We start from the raw sequence: 25,134 nt of genomic DNA on the forward strand, positions 1-25,134 counted from the left end.
ACCACTAACATAAAGTAGAATATGTCACAGAATCAGAATGAAAAGTGAAACCATCCCAGAGTTATTAATGCTTAAAATGACAGTGGTCAGATGGTCCTAAAACGCTCTGGTCCTCAAGGTGAAAATTGGCTTGGTCCTTAAGGGGTTAAAAGCAGCTGACTGGTCTTCAGAGTCTACTTTCAAAACATTTTAATTCAGACCTGAACCTCATGTTTCCTTGACCCTTATTTAAATTACTCCACCTCTTATGAATATATTATACCTTATTTTAGTGTTTAACAATGTTTATTTCTTAGCTTTAAACTTGCATAACGGAAGTCTCCTGTCTTGTTATAAAATTGGAGATTTTCCTAGTCCTTATGACAGAAAATATAGATTTTATTAAAGACAAGAGACAAACATTATCCCATCCTATTGACCCTACCCTATACTGTCATATTAATTTATTTCTCTTCCAGCCTGATTCATCACTTCACAGAAGTTCCTGGACCGAGGTTTCATCCTACTTCGCTCTAGAATATCTACAGTTTCAACTTCGGATGTTTTCTCCATGATTCCTTCTCCAACACTGAAGATTGTTATCTTTTCAAGTTCCATTATTCTCATTAGGACTTCATTTCCTATTGTTGGACTTATTCTTACCATACTTTGGTTTTATAATATGTTAGAGATATGTTTTGCTTATGTACTTATCTTTCCTTCACACCAAAGAAGAGGAAGTATGTCACCTGTATGCTCATTATATCACCTGTGCTGGTCACTGATTGTATGTTTGTTGCATGCCTTATTTGCATACCAACAATTTTTTTCTGTAAACCTGTTATTAACCTTTTGCTGCTATATTCCAGTAAAGAAGAGTTTAGCATAATATTCATCTCCTGTCTTTAATAAAATCTATATTTTCCATCATAAGGACTAGGAAAATCTCTAACTGGTAGAAGGTGTAGTAGCCATCGGACAGTAGAAGGTTTTCAAACTGAGGTTTTTTAACTTTATTAAAAGGAAATCTGTCACCAGTTTCACCTCCATTAACCTGTCGGTACCGACAGGTAGTGCAGGTGAAACTGATGACAATGGTACTCACCTTGTCCCATTCCGTGGTGGGGATCTCCGGTAATCTCCTCCGTTAATCTCCGCTTCGGGCACCCGGCTTGGGGCATGGGCAGAGCTTAGTGACATCAGGCTGCTGCTCCCTGCTGGGTCCCGCTGTGAGAGAACAGCAGCGGTGATGTCACTAAGCTCCACCCATGTCCCAAGCCGGGTGCCCAGAGGGGAGCTAACGGAGGAGATTACCAAAGATCACCGCAATGGAATGGGACAAGGTTAGTACTGTTGTCATCAGTGTCACCGACACTACCTGTCGGTACCGACAGGTTAGTGCAGGTGACAATGGGGACAGATTTCCTTTAAGGCCTGGCTGAAGGTAGCAGCAGTAGCAAGGGTGAGGCTGGTCAAGAGTGACTGGTAGTAGGCAAAGTATCGCAAGAGGAGATGTACTGGTATGAGTTTTAGTATCCAACGGACAGCAGGAGGTTTTAAAACTGAGGCTTTTCAAATTAAAAACAAGGTTTTTTAAATTTTGGAAGCCTGGCTTAAGGTAGCAGTAGCAAAAGTGAGACCAGAGTAGAGGAATGTAGTAGGCAGAGTACAGCAGGAAGAAGCAAACTGGTAAGAGTTATAGTACCCAGCAAACAGAAGGAGGTTTTGGAACTGAGGTTTCTTAAATTAATCAAAGCCTGGCTGAAGGCAGCAGCAAGAGTGAGGCCCAACTAGAGTGACTGGCAGCAGGCAAAGTACTACATGAGGAAGTGGACTGGTAAGAGTTTTAGTAGCCAGCGGGCAGAAGGATTTCAAACTGAGGTTTTTAAAAAATTTTAAAACTATTTTTCAAATTCAAGGCATGGCTTAAGGTAGAAGCAGCAAGCGTGAGGCTGGACAAGAGGGTCTAGTAGTATTCAGCAGACAGCAGGAGGCTTAAAAATGTAGCTTTTTCAAATTTTGCACTGCATGCACTGTGCTGCACATGGACAACTGTGTGGACTGTCCCAGCCTCTGCGCCACATAATTGTGCACAGCAGGGACTAGTGGTAGCTGTAGCCAGCAGACATCAGGCAGTGGTGAAGTAGTGTTAGCTGTAGCCACTAGAGAGCAGAAATCGGTGGACTAGGGATACTAGTAGCCAGGCCTTCTAATGCCTCTCCATGTGCTTATAGAGGCCTAAGTCAGACCCTGGCTGTGCCTTAGAGACAGCACTGTGCCTGCTTTTCTGGATCTGGTAAGGTAGATAAGATTTTCCACATGGCAGCATACCTTAAAGAGCTAGGTACACCACCATCTGACTGTGCCCCTGTTTTTTTTTTCTCAAGCCTTCAGATCCATCACCAGTGTCACTGTTACTTACTCCTGAGCTACCCAGACCAAAAAGCCTGCTGACATCCTCATCCTTAAACTCCTTTTCATCATCCCCACCACTCCTTTCAGTAAGAACTTCTGATGTCTGATCGTGGCCTCCTTGTTCCCTCTTAGCAAATCCACTATGTAACCTTACAGTATCCCCACCACGCCTACCAACACAAGACCTACCAGTGCCATGCTCAGCCACTACATCACCCTCCACCCTCCTTCTCATGGCTAGTCCTATCCTTCTGCGTACATATGGGGGGGGATTTGGGGAGCAAAGACAGAGATGAGGAAACAGACATTTCCATTGCACCATGTACCTGTAGACGATGAGGAATATTGTCACTCTACTTTTTCCTCCTGAGAAGACCTCGAATGAGTCAACCAGTCCACAAGGGCTGCACTGTCCTGTGAAACCACACAACCACTGACAGACAGTGAGAACCTTGGATGGCTGATGTGGCTGCTATTTCCACCAGGCATCGGGCTGCTGCTACCTATACTGTTGCTGGTACTGCCAACAACATTCTTACTTGGACATTGCAGGGGTCTGTCCTCTACCCCATTCAACAATTCCTTTACCGGACATATTTTTTTAAGGGTTACTCGGATGTTTGTGGTATCGGACCAGGGCCTGGCCTAACACATCACACTGCAGCTCAGCCTATTACTAGCTGAGGTGATATATTGCTGTGGCCAGTGATTAGCTGAACTGCAGTGTGACATGTCTAAAGTGAAAGTAAACTGATGCCGGTTAGCTCAGGGGGCTGTTCGGGATCGCCGCCGCCGCGGCATCCTGAACAGCTGTAGGACAGCAGGAGGGTCCCCTACCTTCCTCCTCGCTGTCCGATCGCCGAATGACTGCTAAGTGCCTGAAATCCAGGCATGAGCAGTCAAGCGGCAGAATCATTGATCAATGGTTTCATATGAGAAACCCTTGATCAATGTAAAAGATCAGTGTGTGCAGTGTTAGAGCCCTCTATGGGGGATCATTTAACCCCTTCCATAATAAAAGGGGTTAAAATAAACATAAAATAACATAAAAATAAACATAAAACTAAACATATGTGATATCGCCGCGTGCGGAAATGTCCGAATTATAAAAATATATTGTTAATTAAACCGCACTGCCAATGGTGTACGCGCAAAAAAATTCAAAAGTCCAGAATAGCGTATTTTTGGTCACTTTTTATATAATGAAAAAATTAATAAAAAGAGATTAAAAAGTCCGATCAATACAAAAATGGTACCGCTAAAAACTTCCGATCACGGTGCAAAAAAATAAGCCCTCAAACCGGCCCGAACGCAGAAAAATGAAAAAGTTATAGGGGTCAGAAGAGAACCATTTTAAACATATACATTTTCCTGCATGTAGTTATGATTTTTTCCAGAAGTACTACAAAATTAAATCTATATAAGTAGGGTATCATTTTAATTGTATGGACCTACAGAATAAAGATAAGGTGTAATTTTTACCAAAAATTGTACTGCATAGAAACGGAAGCCCCCAAAAGTTACAAAATGGCGTTTTTTCTTCAATTTCATCGCACAATGATTTTTTTCTTCAATTTTGTGGTCCTTTGTTTCCATTTCGCTGTAGATTTTTGGGTAAAATGACTCATGTCATTACAAAGTAGAATTGGTGGCACAAAAAATAAGCCACCATATGGATTTTTAGGTGCAAAATTGAAAGGGTTATGATTTTTAAAAGGTAAGGAGGAAAAAACGAAAGTACAAAAACTGAAAAACCCTCCGTCCCCAAGGGGCTAATAAAGTTCAAAATTGTTCACAAATGTCTTAAAATTCATTATCAAAAATACATTACCACAAATATTATAAATGTTATAACATTGCTTAGAAGTAGGGCCATTACTTTCCTTCTTTGTTTATTTGGAAAATTGTAAAACTAATAAATTAACAGTTATACAAGAAGTCGGACCATGGTCACACACCATAAAAAAAAGTATTTTATCTATGACCATTTGTTCAGCTAAAGAAAAAAAACATAATTTTTTTCCCCATAATCAGCTAAAATAAGTATGGAAAAAAGTTAATGCTTATTCATGAATGTGTCACAAAGGTGCTGTAGATATTCTTAAAATATATGCAATAGAAAAGGTGACTTATTGACCATACAAGAGAAGGTGGTGGGAGGAGGCTGTTGCAGCTTGACACCACCTCTAAGGCACTATAGCTTGTAAGTTAAAAAGTGATTTCATGACTGTGCAAACAACCAATCATCAAGATAGAAGTACAATTTATTTTGTCTTCCTATCAGCTACCTGCCATGTCTCCATACCATATCTTGAATGGAGCTGACAGATTTCTTTAAAGGGGTAGTCCAGTGGTGAAAAACGTATCCCCTATCCTAAGGATAGGTGATATGTTTGAGATCGCGGGGGTCCGACCTGCGATCTCTCTGTACGGGGGCCAGGCTCTGCGGCCAGATAGCTGGTGTCGACCACCGCTTCGTGCGGAGGTCGACACGCCCCCTTCCCGCGGGCTGTCAGGGCCCCGTACAGGAGATCGCGGGGGGCCCCAGCGGTTGGACCCCCCGCGATCTGCAACTTATCCCCTATCCTTAGGATAGGGGATAAGTTGTTCACCACTGGACTACTCCTTTAAGCATGCAATCATAAGTTAAGGCCAGAACGACTTAAATACATTTTTATTATTAAACACAGACCTGAATGTGCACAGTGTTGAACATAATGATTAGCATTTGAATACTTACTACAAAGGGAAAAAAAATCCAGATACTCATTGATCCCAATGGGCAAGTACCAGATCAGAGGAGCAAAGTTGTTATACCAGCCTGATGCACGTTTCACCAAAGCTTTACAGCTGACAGGTGCAGCACTCAGCTAACCACTTCTATCCCTTCATTTTGACAATCTACAAAACTTTTATGTTTACGTTTTATGAAATGACAGTTAAAATTTAACAATGAGATAACTAGCAGTTATATTGTAACTTGATAAGGTTAGTGAAGCTACTAAGTCCTTTAGCCCTGGCCTCCTGGACAAATCACTACACTGCTTGGAACGCCACCAAATTCCTGAGTCTTAGATATCTATTCTAGACTTTTAGGTCTTTACACATCAAATTACTTTAATCTATTAATGACAGTTTGGTACACCGTGATGCTGTTTACATAATGTTCATCATAATTGTCTTATGTGAGAACATGCTGCACTTTTCTCTTCACCTCTGGCAACTACCGTATATGACTATTTCCTTGTTATTTTGGTTTTGAAGAAATATGTGAGGGACTTTTCTTTTTCCTTGAATGTTAGACTTTTTATGACTTTATCATTACTCACAGTTAGACAACAGAACATAGTTTTACGCCATTTGCCTGTGTGTCTCTAGCTGCCCTCATCCAGGTATGTTCTCTGGAAAGGCAGGGAAGTATATGGCTAGTTCGCTTGAATTTTGTATATCCAGAGATATAGAAGTGACAAATTGTCACTTCTTAAAGAGTTACTGCTAATAAATATCCAGCAGTGATGGTTTTCATTTTGTTACAACATAGTCATGGCATGATACTTACATGGTTCAAAAGTTAAAAAAATACAAGTCTATCAAGTTTAACCTATAACCCTACTGTGTTGATCCAGAGGAAAGTAAAAAAAAAAAAAAACGATGAGGCTGATGGAAACTCCAAATATGGCAATCACAATAAATCCCTGGATTAATGTACTATCTCTATAAATCTAGTATCCAGAAATTGTAATATTATATTTTTCTGGAAAAAAAAACAACAACTCCAGGCCCCCTTTAAACTTGCCAAATCACCCCTAAGACATATTTTTTCCAAACTTAAAAGCTGCAAGCTTGATAACTAGTCTTGGAACTCTTATCCACCCATTCCCTTAACCCCTTAAGGACATGCATAACGCCTAAGGTCACTTTGCACCCAGCGCCATACATTTATGGCGCAGCTGTGATGCGAGTGCAGGACCAGTGCTTGCTTCATTCCCAGCAGGTCCCGGTGGCTGTCAGCAGCTGCGGACCCGCCGGTAATGGCAGACATCAGCGATCACACTCATAACCCCTCAGATGCTGTGATCAACACAGATCATGGCATCTGCAGTAGTGCGGAACTTTGAATGGCTGATCTAATTGCCCTAGGCCACAGGGATCAGATCAGCCAAGATGGTGGACGGAGGTCCCCTCACCTGCCTCCATCTGTCTCCCGGGGTCTTCTGCACTGATCTGCCTTCCAGCAGACCAGAGCAGAAGATTGATGATAAAACTGATCAGTGCTATGCTCTATGCATAGCACTGAACAGTATTAGCAATCTAATGATTGCTATAAATAGTCTATAAAAGTGTAAAATAAATGGAAAAAAAAAAGTAAAAAAAATGTGAAATGGAAAAATGAAAACGCAAAAATAAAAGTGGCTGTGTCCTTAAGGGGTTAATTACCTTGGTCACCCTCATCTGTACAGACTCCCGTTCCGCAATGTCTTTCTTATATACAGGTGCCCAATAATTCATACTATATGTGGTCTGACCAGTGGTTTATACAGAGGCAAAACTATGTTCCTGTCATGAGCCTCTATTGATACATCCCATGACTTTATTAGCCTTGGCAGCAGCTGTCTGGCACTTGTCAGTAAAGTTGAGCCTATTGTCCAACAAAACCCTCTAGTCCTTTTGGTAGCAGTTTTACCTGGTGATTTATTATTTAGCACGTAATTGTATGTAGTGGAGGGCATTTATCATGCCTCCAACTGATGTAATCTTATTAATGGTAGGGTCACACGTACCGTATTTTGCTGTGTATTTTCTGCAGCCAATTTTGCTTCTCATTGACTTCAGTGGGTAGGAAAATATGCAGCAGCAAATACACAGCAAAATATGCCACAAAATATGGCTGGTGTGACAAGTGATGAAGCGACACAATTTGAACTGCCTCCTTGTCACTTGGCTGAGAGATAAAGCTGCGATTTTATAATTTTGGCAACTACCATCAGCTCCAGGAAAGATACAGTTTCTTTTATACCCTAACAATTGTGTCTGCAGCTCTTAGCAGAAAATACAGCTGACAGATTCCCTGACAGAAACCCCATAGTACTTATATTACCATAGGTGTGCCAAAATCATAAACTTTTTAGCTATTTTCATTTAGTCTGTGCTTGCTTTGTCAATTATGTTTGTTGTGCGCTTGATAGGCTTGCCTAACTTTTCATTTGTGCAAAAAAAAAAAAAAAAATGTTATTTACATTTTTTGTTGTCTATGTATCAGCGAGGACACTGGTAGCTTTTGCAGGGATAGGTTTACCTATGTAGATTAACCCCTTAAGGACTGAGCCCTTTTTCACCTTAAGGCCCATTTTTGCAATTCCGACCACTGTCAATTTATGCAATAACTCTGGGATGCTTTTACTGACCACTGTCAATTTATGCAATGATAACTCTGGGATGCTTTTACCAATTATTCTGATCCCGAGATTGTTTTTTCGTGACATATTCTACTTTAACACAGTGGTAAATTTTCATTGTTGCATCCTTTCTTGGTGAAAAATCCCCAAATGTCATGAAAATTTAGCATTTTTCTAACTTTGAAGCTCTCTGCTTATAAGGAAAATAGACATTTTTAAATAAATTAGATATCGATTCAAATTTGCAATATGTCTACTTTATATTTGCATCATGAAGTTGACAAGTTTTTACTTTTGCAAGACATCAGAGGGCTTCAAAGTTCAGCAGCAATTTTCCAATTTTCCACATAATTTTCTAAATCGGAATTTTTCAGGGACTAGTTAAGTTTTGAAGTGGATTTGAGGGGTCTTCTTATTAGATATACCCCATAAATGACCCCATTATAAAAACTGCACCCCCCCCCCCAAAGTATTCAAAATGACATTCAGAAAGTGTGTTCACCCTTTAGGTGTTTCACAGAAATAGCAGCAAGGTAAAGGAGAAAATTCTAAATCTTCATTTTTACACTTGCAGAGGTAAAAGGAGAAAAAGCCCCCCAAAATTTGTAACCCAATTTCTCTCGAGTAAGGAAATACCTCATATGTGGATGTCAAGTGCTCTGTGGGTACACTACAGGGCTCAGAAGGGAAGGAGCGACAATGGGATTTTGGAGTTTTTCTGAAATGGTTTTTGGGGGGTATGTCACATTTAGGAATCCTCTATGGTGCCAGAACAGCAGAAAACCCCCACATGACATACTATTTTGGAAACGACACCCCCAAGGAACGTAACAAGGGATCCGCTGAGCCTTAACACCCCACAGGTGTTTGACGACTTTTCGTAAAAGTCGGATGTGTAAATGAATTTAGTTTTTTTTTTTCACTAAAATGCTGTTTTTCCCCCAAATTTTACATTTTTACAAGGGGTTATAGGAGAAAATGCCCCCCAAAATTTGTAACCCCATCTCTTCTGAGTATGGAAATATCCCATGTGTGGATGTCAAGTGCTCTGCTGGTGCACTACAATGCTCAGAAGAGAAGAAGTCACATTTGGCTTTTGGAAAGCCAAATGTCATTTCTTCTCTTCTGAGCATTGTAGTGCACCAGCAGAGCACTTGACATCCACACATGGGGTATTTCTTCTGAGTATGGAAATACCCCATATGTGGATGTAAAGTGCTCTGCAGGCAAACTACAATGCTCAGAAGAGGAGGAGCGCCATTGGGCTTTTGGTGAGAGAATTTGGTTGGAATAGAAGTGGGAGGCCATGTGTGTTTACAAAGCCCCCCGTGGTGCCAGAACAGTGGACCCTCCCACATGTGACCCCATTTTGGAAACTACACCCCTCACAGAATTTAATAAGGGGTGCAGTGAACATTTACACCCCACTGGCGTTTGACAGATCTTTGGAACAGTGGGCTGTGCAAATAAAAAATAAAATTTTTCATTTTCATGGACCACTGTTCCATAAATCTGTCAGACACCTGTGGAGCGTAAATGCTCACTGTACCCCGTATTACATTAAGTGAGGGGTGTAGTTTCCAAAATGGGGTCACATGTGGGGGGGTCCACTGTTCTGGCACTATGGGGGCTTTGTAAACACACATGGCCTTCAATTTCAGACACCTTCCCTTGCCAAAAGCCCAATGTCGCTCCTTCTCGTCTGAGCATTGTTGTTCGCTGCAGAGCACTTTACATCCACATATGGGGTATTTTCTTACTCAGAAGAAATGGGGTTACAAATTTTGGGGGTCTTTTTTCCTATTCTCCAGTGTGAAAATGAAAAATGTAGGGTAACACCAGCATTTTAGTGAAAATTTTTATTTTTTTATTTTCGCATCCAATTTTAATGAAAATTTGTCAAACACCTGTGGGGTGTTAAGGCTCACTATACCCCTTGTTACATTCATTGAGGGGTGTAGTTTCCAAAATGGGGTCACATGTGGGTATTTATTGTTTTGCATTTATGTCAGAACCACTGTAAAATCAGCCACCCCTGTGCAAATCACCAATTTTGACCTAAAATGTACATAGTGCGCTCTCACTCCTGAGCCATGTTGTGTGCCCACAGAGCACTTTACGCCCACATATGGGGTATTTCTGTACTCAGAAGAAATTGCGTTACAAATTTTGGGGGTCTTTTTTTTCCTTTTACAGCTTGTGAAAATTAAAAGTATGGGGCAACACCAGCATGTTAGTGTAAAAAGTTTTTTTTTTTTTTTTTTACAATGTAGATCCCAATTTTACCTTTTCAAAAGGAGAAAAGCCCCCCAAAATTTGTAATTAAATTTCTCCCGAGTAGGGAGATACCCCATATGTGGCCCTAAACTGTTTCCTTGAAATACGACAGGGCTCCGAAGTGAGAGAGCACCATGCGCATTTGAGGCCTAAATTGGGGATTTGAATCCACCACAAAAATACAATACGGCAGTGTTTCCCTAACAGGGGGTCTCCAGCTGGTGCAAAACTCCCAGCATGCCTTGACAGTCAGTGGCTTTCCGGCAACATTGTGAGTTGTTGTTTTTCAACAGCTGATTGCTCTGTTTTGGAAACAGTGCCGTACAAGACTTTTTTTTTCATCGGTGGGGGGGGGGGGGGGGGGGGGGGAGTGTGTAGGGGTATGTAGTGTTTTACTTTTTATTTTGTGTGGTGTAGTGTAGTGTTTTTAGGGTACATTCACACAGGCAGATGTTTACAGTGGGAATTTGAGCTGCGGCGGAAAATTTGCTGCATCTCAAACTTGCAGCAGAACTCATTGTAAACCTGCCCGTGTGAATGTACCCTTTAAGTTCACAATGGGGGGGCAAACCTCCAGCTGTTGCAAAACTACAACTCCAAGCATGCACTGACAGGCCATACATGCTGGGAGTTGTAGTTATGCAACAGCTGGAGGCACATTGGTTGCGAAACACAGAGTTTGTTACTTAACTCATTGTTTCGCAACCAGTGTGCCTCCAGCTGTTGCAAAACTAGAACTCCCAGCATGTACAGTCTCTCAGTGCATGCTGAGAGTTGTATTTTTGCAACAGCTGGAGGCACACTGGTTGCAAAACACTGAGTTCGGTAACAAACTCTGTTTCACAACCAATGTGTCTCCAGCTGTTGCAAAACTGCAACAATCAGCATGCATTGACAGCCGAAGGGCATGCAGAGAGTTGTAGTTTTGCAACAGCTAGAAGCACACTGCTACAACTCGCAGCATACCCTTTAGTAGTCTGTGCATGTTGGGAGTTGTAGTTATGCAACAGCTGGATGCACACTTATTCATAGAAAAAATGTGCCTCCAGCTGTTGCATAACTACATACTACCAAAGGGCATGCTGGGAATTGTAGTTGGAACTCCAGCTGTTGCAAAACTACAACTCCCAGCATGCCCTTTGGCTTTGTATGCCGAGAGTTGTTGCTAAGCAACAGCAGGAGGTGAACAGGCCTCACCTCTTGTTGTATCCTGCTGTCGGGACCGCCGCTGCTGTATCCTGCTGCCAAGACCGATCCTGCTGCTCCTGTCGCCGCCACCGATCCTGAGGGGACCCCCGCCGGACCAGGGCAAGGTAGGAGACCCCCGCCGGCGCCGATCTCCACTCCAATCGCCGTCCCCAGCACGTCCGTGATTGGTCGGTCGTTCCGACCAATAAATCGCGTGATCGTGAGGCGGCACCCGTGCCACCTCACTCCTTCTGAGTAAGGGTGATTGGGCCTGTCTCGGACAGCCACATTCACCATTTTTTTTCCGGGTCACCAGAGACTTGATTGACCCGGAATAACCGCAAATCGCATGTCTGAATTGATATGGGGGGACCTCAGGACCCCCCTGGGTGATATACCGGGATGCCTGCTGAACGATATCAGCAGGCATCCCGGTCTGGTCCCTGCCCGGTGAGCGGCAGGGGCCGGAAGAATGCAGGGCGTACCCATTCGCCCTGAGTCCTTAAGGACTCGGAAACAGGGGCGTATGGATATGCCCTGCGTCCTTAAGTGGTTAAATTGCAAACATACAGAACTTATCAGCAGCTTGTAACAGCAGTCGGCATGGCAGAGAGAGAATGGAGAAGGGAGAACATAACAGAAAAAAACACTGAACTTCCTTACTGATACTGAACAAACAAGTTCACAGGTATATACAGCCAGTAATGATTACTCCACAGTGCCATCTACTGTTCAGGTGCTATTAATACACAATATATCCTGTTGCATTTCCCAACAATTTTTGCACAAATGTACTCCAGTATATGAAATGTGGGCAATCTGGATTTAGGTTTTTAACTCATCAGACTGCTTGATTACAGCAACCAAAGTAGTAATATAGTATTTTTCATACTGACGTAGTTGTGTTATTATTAACCCCTTAATGACATGGGACAAAAAATTACTTCCTGTCACCCTGGTACATAATGCATCAGGATGTAAATTAACTTCCTAAGCAGCATTCCGACTATAAAGTGAGAGTAGGAGCTGCGCTGTCATCATAGACGGCAGGTGCTGGCTGTTATCAGAACTATAAAAATGTAACCCCTTCCCTCTTTGGCGATTTTTCATTTTTGCACTTTAGTTTTTTCCTCCTCACCTTCTAAAAATCATAATACTTTCACTTTCCACCTAAAAATCCAAATGAGGGCTTGTTCTTTGTGTCAACAATTTTACTTTATAATACCATTAATAATTTCTCCACAAAATCTATGGCTAAAGCAAAAAAAAAATTTTTGTGGGGCAAAATTGAAAAAAAAAAGGTATTTTGTAATTTTTAGCGGCTTCCGTTTCTACGCAGTGCAGTTTTCGTAAAAATTGCACTTTATATTTATTCTGTAGGTCCATACGGTCGCAAGGATGCCCAAGTTACATAGGTTTGATTTTAATTTACTACTAAAAAAAATTATAACTACATGCACCAAAATTTAGACTTTTTTCCATGTACGCCATTGACCGTGCGGTTTAATTAACAATATATTTTTATAGTTTGGACATTTACGCATGCGGCGATACCACATATGTTTATTTTTATTTACACTGTTTTTTTTTTTTAAATGGGAAAATGTAAGCAATCAAAAGATTGCATGGTTAAAAAAAAGATAGGGGGAAAAAAAAGTTGATAAAAGTGAATAAACCCCTTCTCTAATAAAAGTTTAAATCACCCCCCTTTTCCCATTTATTAAATAAAATGATGTAATAAAAATAATCATATGTGGTACCTCTGCGTGTGTAAATGTCCGAACTATTAAATTATAATGTTATCTAAACTGAATGATTGATGGCATACACGGAAAAAAAATACCAAAGTCCAAAATTGTGCATTTTTGGTCACTTCATATACCATCAAAAAGTCCCATCAAAACAAAAATGGTACCGATAAAAACTACAGACTATGGCGAAAAAATGAGCCCTCATATAGCCCTGTAAGCTGGAAAAATAAAAAAAGTTATAGGGGTCAGAAGACGACAATTTTAAACATACAAATTTTGGTGCATGTAGTTATAATTAAAGTGGTAAAATAAAACAAAACCTACATAAATTGTGACCATATGGACCTACAGAATAAAGTTATGGTGTCATTTTTACCAAAAATTGCACTGTGTAGAAACAGAAGCTCTTAAAAGTTACAAAATGGTGTTTTTTTTTATTTCACCGCACAAATATATATTTTTTGGTTTTGCAGTAGATTTTGTTATTAAATGATTGATGTCATTACAAAGTATAATTGGTGGAGCAAAAAACAAGCCCTTATATGGGTCTGTATGTGCAAAATTGATAGCGTTACGATTTTTAGAAGGGGAGGTGGAAAAAACAAAAGTGCAAAAATGAAAATTGCCCTGGTCCTTAAGGTCAAAATAGGCTTGGTCCTTAAGGGCTTAAAGGGGTACTCCGGTGGAAAACAAATGTTTTCAAATAAACTGGTTCCAGAAAGTTAAAAAGATTTGTAAATTACTTCTATTTAAAAATCTTAAGCCTTCCAGTACTTATGAGCTGCTATATACTACAGAGGAAGTTGTGAAGTTCTTTTCAGTCTGATATAAATATGCAGCATTAGATGGTAGGTTCTGCATAGACCCCTGCTTAGCAGATATAGTCACCCAGCATAAATAGATCAAATAATAGAACAACAAAAGGTATGCGTGTTCAGGGTGTGCTTAAAATGTAACTTTTAATGTTTTTGATTAAAATATCACCAAAATAATATAATGTGCCTGTGCACCCCAAAGGTTTGAAAATAATGTATGTACAATTGCGGTATATACGCTAGCCCATGAGTCGGTCAGGTATTGTCAACCCAGTACTGACAGGGCTAGTCTTACAATAATCAGCACTAACTCACCAACCCAATGTGGGTCCTATGTGAGCAAGTTAAACTAAAAAAAGACACCAACGCGTTTCTACCTCAATGTATGATGAGGTGTCATCAGGGAGGTTTAATTACAGTATTACTTAATTATACCACAGTTAACGCCCAGCATGGGCATGCAAAATATTCATAACATTCAGTGGCTACAACCACAATAGTGAAATCGGTAACATTTCATAAACAATATATATATATCATGGCAACCTATATGGAAAAAGATTGCACAAATCACAAACACCAGTCTGCTGTAGCCACTTCTAAACTTTTCAGGAGCGCCATCTTTCGACCTGTGAAAACAAAAACGGGACAGGCACGACCCTGTTCAGTACTCGCCCTGTGGAGAGAATAAGGAAAGGTATATGAACCCTTTCCCTTGCTACTCACGGTTCTGTAGTGTGGACAGCGGGCGATGCACCAACCTGCATGCAGCGCAGGGAGCCTTGAACTCCGGCTCTTACCGCCTAGTATGGCGAGGTGTCGGAATCTGACGCAGCTTCCGGCCGTGAGCGGAAGTATATGTGCGTAGCTCCGCCTACCCTCCTGGCGCCATCACACAGGAGGGCGTGTCTATAGCTACGCTTACTATTAACAGCCGCTCATCTATTGGACCCGGAGCAAAATGTATGATTGGATTTAACAGGCAGGTTAAGTATGTTTGCACTATAACAACAGTAGGATGACCGCCAATGTCAATGTATATGGGAGTAGTTGGTAATCATTATGTCCACTATGAGACCAGGAGCTAGGGAACCAGCCAATTCACACAGCTCCCAAGGGACATAATTATTGCAATAAATATTAAGGTGAAGCAATCATTCTCAATGGCCACAGGAAACATGAGTCATATATAGGACTTAATCTGACCATGTACCTGGTTCCTGTAGAAATCAAGTGGGGTGGGGGAGTGTAATAGTGAGCCTATTCTGACCCTATTTGGCCCTAGGGTAACTTAGCCCTATGCCTAGGCGGGGTGGCCGCCCTAATAAGGGTGGTCCCACGCAGGAACCTCCTATTATGCAGTTATCATGCCCCAATTAGGAGGTGGCTATTAGCTCCTAAGGGACTTACTAAAGTCCTCCCTGACTACCTCACCACCACTCCAGCACCCCAACCAGTCAATCGCTACGGAAACAACCATAATTAAGTTGCTCATTGAGCCCTTTGGGCGCCACTGTATCACGTAGATGGATCCAGCGGCACTCTCGCTGGAGCAATAGTCTATCCATGTCTCCTCATCTCTGTGAGGGTGTCATTTTTTCGACTCCCACAAATTTTAAACATGTGAGATCTCCATTGTGTACTATATTGATGTGGGTGGCAATGGATGTCTCCCTTTTGTTCCTGCAATCCCCCACATGTTCAAGTACTCTCCTCCTAAATTCCCTCAATGTTTTTCCCACATAAAGGAGGGGGCATGTACAGTAGGCTACATAAATGATGGCTTTAGTTGAGCAATAAATGAACTGTTTTATAGGTATGGACACTGTTTGTCCGTTTGACAAGGACTTTGTTTTTTCAACATACTGACATGCACGACAGTGCCCACACCTATAACATCCCTCCACTTTACCTAGCCTCCCCAACCAGTTAGCAGATTCATTACCAACTGGTTGTAGGTGGCTAGCCACCAACATGTCTCCTAGGCTCCGACCACGTCTAGATGTAATCTGTGGTGTTGGTCCAATTACATCTTTGAGATCATTATCCATTTGTAAGATCTCCCAATGCTGTGAGATGATCCTACGTACCTCATTGGACAACTTATCATATGTGCCTATGATCCTCATTGGCTGTTGAGTAGAGGGGGAATGTTTGGGTATCAAAAGGTCATTCCTTGGTGTAGATATAGCTGTGTGGTGTGCCCTGGTAAGTATGTAACCCCTGAATCTCTTTTTCATGGTCGTTGACTCCTTCCTAAACTCCCTATTTGACGAACAGTTCCTCCTGAGGCGGAGAAATTGCCCCTTGGGTATCCCCCTTTTCAGAGGCAACTCTCCCACCTCGGGAGGCTGTTCGTCGTGGTCGATTTACGGTAGATGGTGCTTTGTAAGACCCCCTCAGAGTCCTTATATACCTTAACATCAAGGAAATTGAGCTCATTTTTGTTTGTTTCAAAAGTGAAGAACAAGCCCAGGTTATTGTTGTTAATATGACCTACTAGCTGTTCAAATTCCAACTTGGTTCCGTTCCAAAGAACGAAAACGTCATCGATGAAACGTAACCAAATAAGTGCCTGTTCACAGAAATGGGCCATTTCATCATGGAATAGGTAAGTCGCCTCCCACCACCCTAATGTGAGATTTGCGTAACTCGGGGCGCAGGGGGACCCCATCGCGGTCCCCCTTATTTGGTGGTAGATGACCCCATTGAATAGAAAATAGTTCCTATTTAACACAAAATGCAGTATTTGTAACATGAAGGTGTTGTGTTCACGGTACTCTATGCCTCGTGTACTCAAAAAATTATTTTCAGTCTGACCACAGTGCTCTCTGCTGACACCTTTGTCCGTTTCAGGAACTGAAACTTAAAGGGGTTATCCAGAAATAGAAAAACAGAGCTACTTTCTTTCAAAAACCACTCCCCGTCTGTCTCCAGGTTGGGTGTGGTTCTGCAGCTCAGTTCCATTGAAGTGAATGGAGCCAAGTTGTAAAACCACATCCAACCTAGAGACAGACACAGAGCTCTTTTTCTATTTCTATTCCTGAATAACCCCTTTAAGATTTTTAAATAGAAGAAATTTACAAATTTGTTTAAAGGGGTATTCCAGGCAAAAACTTTTTTTTATATATCAACTGGCTCCGGAAAGTTAAACAGATTTGTAAATTACTTCTATTAAAAAATCATAATCCTTCCAATAGTTATTAGCTTCTGAAGTTTTCTGTCTAACTGCTCAATGATGATGTCACGTCCCGGGAGCTGTGCATGATGGGAAAATATCCCCATAGGAGCTGCACAGCTCCTGGGACGTGAGTCATCAGAAAGCAGTTAGGCAGAAAACAGCAACTCAACTTCAAAAGCTAATAACTATTGGAAGGATTAAGATTTTTTAATAGAAGTAATTTACAAATCTGTTTAACTTTCTGGAGCCAGTTGATATCTAAAAAAAAAGTTTTGGCCTGGAATACCCCTTTAACTTTCTGGAACCTGTTGATTTAAAAAACATTTTTTTTCCACTGGTGTACCCCTTTAAGGGATTATACAATGATTTTAAATCTACCTGCTCTAAATACAACTAGCCTCTCTCTCCTGCTCATTCTGTAGGCTTCTCAGCTAAACACTAAACAGAATCATTGAATAGACATTACAATTGGAGATTTTCCTAGCTATTGTGACATAAAATATAGATTTTATTAAGACAAGAGACGAGTATTATCTCACCAGTGATCTCTACCCTGATTATCTACTAATTATTTATTATTTTCTTCCATAGCTTAACCAGATCCCCTTGATGTTCTATTCTACAGTTTGTTTTTCTGCATAGTTCCCATGTTACAAGATTATCTATACGTGTTTATTCCAGAGGACAGCAAAGAAAGAGGAAGATTGATTACCAGTGTGAACTTTTATAACATTGGTCGCTCTCTCTGATTGGCTGACTGACTGTTCTCTGCATACCTAATGAGTTGCTAGGCAAAAATTTTCTTTGTAACTTGTTAACTATTTTAAATTAGTAAAGAAAGAAATACTCGTCTCTTGTCTTAATAAAATCTATATTGTCTGTCACAATAGCTAGGAAAGTCTCCAATTTTATTGCAGACAAGAGACTCCTATTATGCATGTTTAAAGTTATGCAAATTTTAGAAACAATATCTAATAAAAAAAAAAACATAGAAACATGAGGGTCAGGTCTAAAATAAAAGGTTCTAAATGTAGATTCGGAAGACCAATTTGCTGTGCATAAAATGTCTGATAAAGAACCTCCTGCCTAAAAATCTTTAGTTGTCATGGCCCCTCTGGTTGAGTGAGTACCAAAAACGGAGATATCTATACCTGCTAATTGCATAGTCAATTTATCTCATCTAGCTAGAGTAGGGGAAGACACAGGAGTATACGGTCTACAATAAGAAAGACATAAGGGAAGAAGACATATTTCTTAAGGACAACGTTTTTCTTCATAGACTTTTAAACAGCAGACCATGCAGAGATTATGATTATGAGCAAAAGTAGGATAAAAAGCAGAGTGTACGTTGGTTTTTGTTCGTCTGTATATGGAAAATTGTACACTCTGTGGAGAGTATTGTTTACGATTTATATCCAGAGCTCTTACATCCAGGGCTGCCATCAGAAATTTCGGGGCCCCTCACACAGCTCAAGGCCTGGGCCCCCCCCCCCCAGCTGGAAGGGGGGCATGCCGTACCCAGCATGGAGCACTGGCTGACACGCCCCTCCATGTACCCCATAGAGATACATGGAGGGGGTGTGCCGGCCGCGGCTTCCTGCAGGGTACAGACGTGCAGGAGATCAGGGGGGGGGGGTCCCAGCACTTGGACCCCCCTGCGATCTATAACTTATCCCCTAACAGTTATTTTTCACCAGACTACTCCTTTAACCCCTTAAGGACTCAGCCTATTTTGGCCTTAAGGACTCAGACAATTAAATTTTTACGTTTTCATTTTTTCCTCCTCGCCTTCTAAAAATCATAACTCTTTTATATTTTCATCCACAGACTAGTATGAGGGCTTGTTTTTTGCGCGACCAGTTGTCCTTTGTAATGACATCACTCATTATATCATAAAATGTATGGCGCAACCAAAAAACTATATTTTTGTGGGGAAATTAAAACGAAAAACGCAATTTTGCTAATTTTGGAAGGTTTTGTTTTCACGCCGTACAATTTATGGTAAAAATGACATGTGTTCTTTATTCTGAGGGTCAATACGATTAAAATGATACCCATTATTATATATTTTTATATTATTGTTGCGCTTAAAAAAATCACAAACTTTTTAACCAAATTAGTACGTTTATAATCTCTTTATTTTGATGACCTCTAACTTTTTTATTTTTCCGTATAAGTGGCGGTATGGGGGCTCATTTTTTGCGCCATGATCTGTACTTTTTTTGATACCACATTTGCATATAAAAAACTTTTAATAAATTTTTTATAATTTTTTTTTAATAAAATGTATTAAAAAAGTAGGAATTTTGGACTTTTTTTTTTCGTTCACGCCGTTAACCGTACGGGATCATTAACATTTTTTTTTAATATTTCGGACATTTACGCACGCGGCGATACCAAATATGTCTATAAAAAATGTTTTTTACGCTTTTTGGGGGTAAAATTGGAAAAAACTGACGTTTTACTTTTTTATTGGGGGAGGGGATTTTTCACTTTTTTTTTACTGTTACTTTTGCATTTTTTAAATTTTTTTTTTACACTTGAATAGTCCCCATAGGGGACTATTCATAGCAATACCATGATTGCTAATACTGATCTGTTCTATGTATAGGACATAGAACAGATCAGTATTATCGGTCATCTCCTGCTCTGGTCTGCTCGATCACAGACCAGAGCAGGAGACGCCGGGAGCCGGACAGAGGAAGGAGAGGGGACCTCCGTCCGGCGTTCTGAATGATCGGATCCCCGCAGCAGCGCTGCGGGCGATCCGATCGTTCATTTAAATCGCGAACTGCCGCAGATGCCGGGATCTGTATTGATCCCGGCACCTGAGGGGTTAATGGCGGACGCCCCCGAGTTCGCGGGCGTCGGCCATTGCCGGCGGGTCCCTGGCTGCGATCAGCAGCCGGGATCAGCCGCGCATGACACGGGCATCGCTCCGATGCCCGCGGTTATGCACAGGACGTAAATGTACGTCCTGGTGCGTTAAGTACCACCGCACCAGGACGTACATTTACGTCCTGCGTCCTTAAGGGGTTAACAGAGGGGCCTACCCAAAATATATGGAAGCAACTATTAACAGACGGGCCTACCCAAACTATATAGGGGGCTCCATATAGTTTGGGTAGGCCCCTCTGTTAATAGTTGCCCCCATAGGTGTAGCTAGAAACCACAGGGCCCATTGCAAAAAATTACCTTGGGGCTCCCTACCCCCCTGTACCATGAATATAATACTGCTATACACTGTACCCTAAATAAAATCCTGCCCCACACTGTACCCTAAATAAAATACTGCCCCACACTGTACCCTGAATATAATGCTGCCCCACACTGTACCATGAATATAATACTGCTATACACTGTACCCAGTAAATATAATACTGCCACACACTGTACCCTGAATATAATACTGCTATACACTGTACTCACTAAATATAATCCTGCCCCACACTGTACACTGAATATAACACTGCCCCACAATGTAACCTGAATATAATACTGCTATACACTGTACCCACTAAATACAATCCTGCAACACACTGTAACATGAATACAATACTGCTATACACTGTACCATGAATATAATACTGCTATACACTGTACCCTGAATATAATCCTGCTACACACTGTACCCTGAATATAATATTGCCACACACTGTATCCACTGAATATAATCCTGCCACACACTGTATCCACTCAATATAATACTGCTATACACTGTACCCTGAATATAATACTGCTATACACTGTACCCTGAATATAATACTGCTATACACTGTACCCTGAATACTGCTATACACTGTACCCTGAATATAATCCTGCCCCACACTGTATCCTGAATATAATCCTGCCCCACACTGTACCCTGAATATAATACTACCACACATGCATACACATCATATATACACCCTGTCTTATCCTCTGTGTCCTCATCACCCCCATAACCCCCCGCCAAACCTCTCCTCATCAACCCCATAACCCCCCTGCACCTCTTATCACCCCCATAAACCCCCCTGCACCTCTCATCACCCCCATAACCCCCTGCACCTCTTATGACCCCCATAACACCCCCCTACACCTCTTATGACCCCCATAACACCCCCCTGCACCTCTTATGACCCCCATAACACCCCCCTGCATCTCTTATCACCACCATAACACCCCCCCTGCATCTCTTATCACCCCCATATCACCCCCATAACACCATCTGCACCTATCACCCCCACAACACTCCCCTGCACCTTTTATCACCCCCACAGCACCCCCCCTGCACCTTTTATCACCCCCACAACACCCCCCCTCTACACCTTTTATCACCCCCACAACACCCCCCCCCGCACCTTTTATCACCCCCACAACACCACCCCCCTGAACCTTTTATCACCCACATAACACCCCCTGCCCCCCGTGCTTTACTTACCATGCCGGGAATCGTTGTAGCGGCGTGAGGCTGCAGCTGCTCCGAGCGCTGGATGGTGCAGGGACAGGTCAGGTGATTGGAGTGGACGTGCGTGCCTGTGCGGGGCACGTGACGTCTCCACTGCCATCAACCCCTGACCTGTCCGGTGTAATGAGAAATTCTGTGTCTTGACAAGTTCTGTGTCCCGGTGAGCAGACACACCCTCCCATCAACCAATCACAGTGCAATCACAGTGTCTGTGCTGGCAGCTCTGCTGATCGGGACACAGAACTTGTCAAGACACAGAATTTCTCATTAGACCGGCCCTACAATGATTCTTAAGGGGCCCACGCCCCAGAAATAGATAATTTCATGTGCGGGCCCCCAGACTATGAGGCCCGGTCATAATTCTGGCGGGTACCAAGCGGTCAGTGAGTGAAAAATAAATAAATAAAAAAGGTCCAGGGACGTCCGGGCCTCCCTAAAGCTCTGGGCCCCATACAGGTGTATGGGTTGTACCCCCCTGATGGAGGCCCTGCTTACATCAGATATTCATTTAAAAAATATAAGTACTGTAAGCTTATAGGATAGAAGTTTCAGAGATAGCTGTTCATTATCTCCCCATGAATCTATATGATTCAAGAGGATAGAAACATCCCAAGTAAAATTATTGTCAGGATTCGGCAGGCTGGAGGTGGATCCTCTGTGTCAGAGAGGGATTGGCGTGGACCGTGCCGGCGGACCGGTTCTAAGTTGCTACTGGTATTCACCAGAGCCCGCCGCAAAGCGGGATGGTCTTGCAGTGGCGGTAGCAACCAGGTCGTATCCACCGGCAACGGCTCAACCTCTCTGACTGCTGAGAAAGGCGCGGTACAAGGGATTAGGCAAGAGCAAGGTCGGACGTAGCAGAAGGTCAGGGCAGGCAGCAAGGATCATAGTCAGGGGCAACGGCTAGAGGTCTGGAACACTGGCTTGGGATACACAAGGGACGCTTTCACTGGCACAATGGCAACAAGATCTGGCAAGGAAGTGAAGGGGAAGTGAGGTTAAATAGACAGGGAGCATGTGGAGGCTAATTAGACTGATTGGGCCAGGCACCAATCATTGGTGCACTGGCCCTTTAAATCTTAGAGAGCTCGCGTGCGCGCCCTAAGGGGCGGAGCCGCGCGCACCAGGACAAGACAGCCAGGGACCGGGACAGGTGAGTGACTTGGGATGCGATTCGCGAGCGGGCGCGTCCCGCTATGCGAATCGCATCCACGCCGGCAGTGTCAGTGCAGCGTTCCCAGTCAGCGGGTCTGACCGGGGCGCTGCAGAGAGAGGAACGCCGCGAGCGCTCCGGGGAGGAGCAGGGACCCGGAGCGCTCGGCGTAACAATTATATCTTACATAGTTACATAGTTAGTACGGTCGAAAAAAGACACATGTCCATCAAGTTCAACCAGGGAATTAAGGGGTAGGGGTGTGGCGCGATATTGGGGAAGGGATGAGATTTTATATTTCTTCATAAGCATTAATCTTATTTTGTTCCAGGAATGTATCTAATCCTGTTTTAAAGCTGTTAATTGTTCCTGCTGTGACCAGTTCCTGAGGTAGACCGTTCCATAAATTCACAGTCCTCACGGTAAAGAAGGCGTGTCGCCCCTTGAGACTAAACTTTTTTTTCTCCAGACGGAGGGAGTGCCCCCTCGTCCTTTGGGGGGGTTTAACCTGGAACAGTTTTTCTCCATATTTTTTGTATGGGCCATTAATATACTTATATACGTTTATCATATCCCCCCTTAAACGTCTCTCCTCAAGACTAAACAATTGTAACTCCTTTAATCGCTCCTCATAGCTAAGATGTTCCAAGCCCCATATTAGTTTAGTCGCGCGTCTCTGCACCCTTTCCAACTCCGCAGTGTCCCTTTTATGGACAGGTGACCAAAACTGAACAGCATATTCCAGGTGAGGCCGTACCAATGCTTTATAAAGGGGGAGTATTATGTCCCTGTCCCTTGAGTCCATGCCTCTTTTGATACATGACAATATCCTGCCGGCTTTGGAAGCAGCAGCCTGACATTGCATGCTATTCTGTAGTCTTTGATCTACAAGTACACCCAGATCCTTCTCTACCAGTGACTCTGCCAGTTTAATCCCCCCTAAGACATACGATGCATGCAGGTTATTAGTACCCAGATGCATAACTTTACATTTATCCACATTGAACCTCATTTGCCAAGTGGATGCCCAGACACTTAGTCTATCCAAGTCATCTTGTAACTTATGCACATCCTCTATAGACTGTACCGTGCTACAAAGCTTGGTGTCATCTGCAAAGATAGAAACAGAGCTGTTAATACCATCCTCTATATCATTGATAAATAAATTAAACAACAGCGGTCCCAGTACTGAACCTTGGGGTACACCACTAATAACCGGGGACCAATCAGAGTACGAATCATTGACCACCACTCTCTGGGTACGATCCATGAGCCAGTGTTCAATCCAGTTACAAACTAAAATTTCCAAACCCAAAGACCTTAACTTACCTGTCAGACGTCTATGAGGGACAGTATCAAATGCTTTAGCAAAATCCAGAAACACTATATCCACAGCCATTCCTCTGTCAAGGCTTCTACTCACCTCTTCATAAAAGCAAATTAGATTGGTTTGACAACTTCTATCCTTAGTAAACCCATGCTGGCTATCACTTATAATACAATTATCCCCTATGTATTCCTGTATGTAATCCCTTATAAGTCCTTCAAACAATTTACCCACAATGCACGTTAAACTTACCGGTCTATAGTTTCCTGGGGAAGACCTAGAGCCCTTTTTGAAGATTGGCACCACATTCGCCTTGCGCCAGTCCCTTGGCACAATACCAGACACCAGAGAATCTCTAAATATCATGAACAGGGGTACAGATATTACTGAACTTACCTCTCTAAGAACTCTTGGGTGTAGTCCATCCGGTCCTGGGGATTTGCTTACATTTATATCACTTAACTTACCTTGTACCATCTCTACATTAAGCCAGTTCAGTACATTACATGATGTGTTACCAGCACTGACCTGGCCAATGTCAGCTCCTTCTTCCATAGTATATACAGAACTAAAGAACCCATTCAGTAGCTCCGCCTTCTCTTGATCGCCTGTGACAACCTCCCCATTATCATTATTAAGGGGTCCTACATGCTCTGTCCTTGGTTTTTTTGCATTTATATATCTAAAAAAATATTTAGGATTAGTTTTGCTTTCTTTGGCCACCTGTCTCTCATTTTGAATTTTTGCTGTTTTTATTACATTTTTACAGATTTTATTAAGCTCCTTGTACTGTTTAAATGTTATCGCTGACCCATCAGATTTGTATTTTTTGAAGGCTATTTTTTTGCTGTTTATTGCTCTTTTAACATCATGTGTCAGCCATGTAGGATTTAGTTTCAATCGTTTATATTTGTTCCCCTTTGGTATATATTTAGCTGTATAGTTATTTAGAGTTAATTTAAAGATGTCCCATTTACCTTCTGTATCAGTATTTGAGAACACCTCCCCCCAGTCTATGTCCTGTAGTGCAGCCCTCAGCCCAGGGAAATTTGCCTTTTTAAAGTTATATGTTTTTGCCTTCCCCGCCTGTCTTTGTTTTCTACATTTTAAGTCAAAAGTAACTATATTGTGGTCGCTATTACCAAGGTTTTCCCGCACAGTTACATTACCAACCAGCTCTGCGTTGTTGGAAATGATCAGATCCA

General features: G+C 42.2%; 1 protein-coding gene across 5 annotated transcripts in view; it reads right to left on the reverse strand.

Annotated features, from left to right (window-relative positions):
- The window catches only part of PDE5A (phosphodiesterase 5A), a 352,640-nt gene that overhangs the window by 269,607 nt on the left and 57,899 nt on the right, over positions 1-25,134 (reverse strand). The window contains exon 1 of one of the 5 annotated variants that reach the window (XM_056565926.1): positions 5,135-5,265. The exons of the other annotated variants lie outside the window; for them this stretch is intronic. The gene's annotated coding sequence lies outside the window, so the exon portion shown is untranslated. Of the gene's footprint in view, positions 1-5,134; positions 5,266-25,134 lie in introns of those variants that run through there. 5 annotated transcript variants of the gene reach the window in all.

Source organism: Hyla sarda, chromosome 1, assembly GCF_029499605.1.
Source record: "Hyla sarda isolate aHylSar1 chromosome 1, aHylSar1.hap1, whole genome shotgun sequence".
In the NCBI taxonomy this organism is placed as follows: domain Eukaryota; kingdom Metazoa; phylum Chordata; class Amphibia; order Anura; family Hylidae; genus Hyla; species Hyla sarda.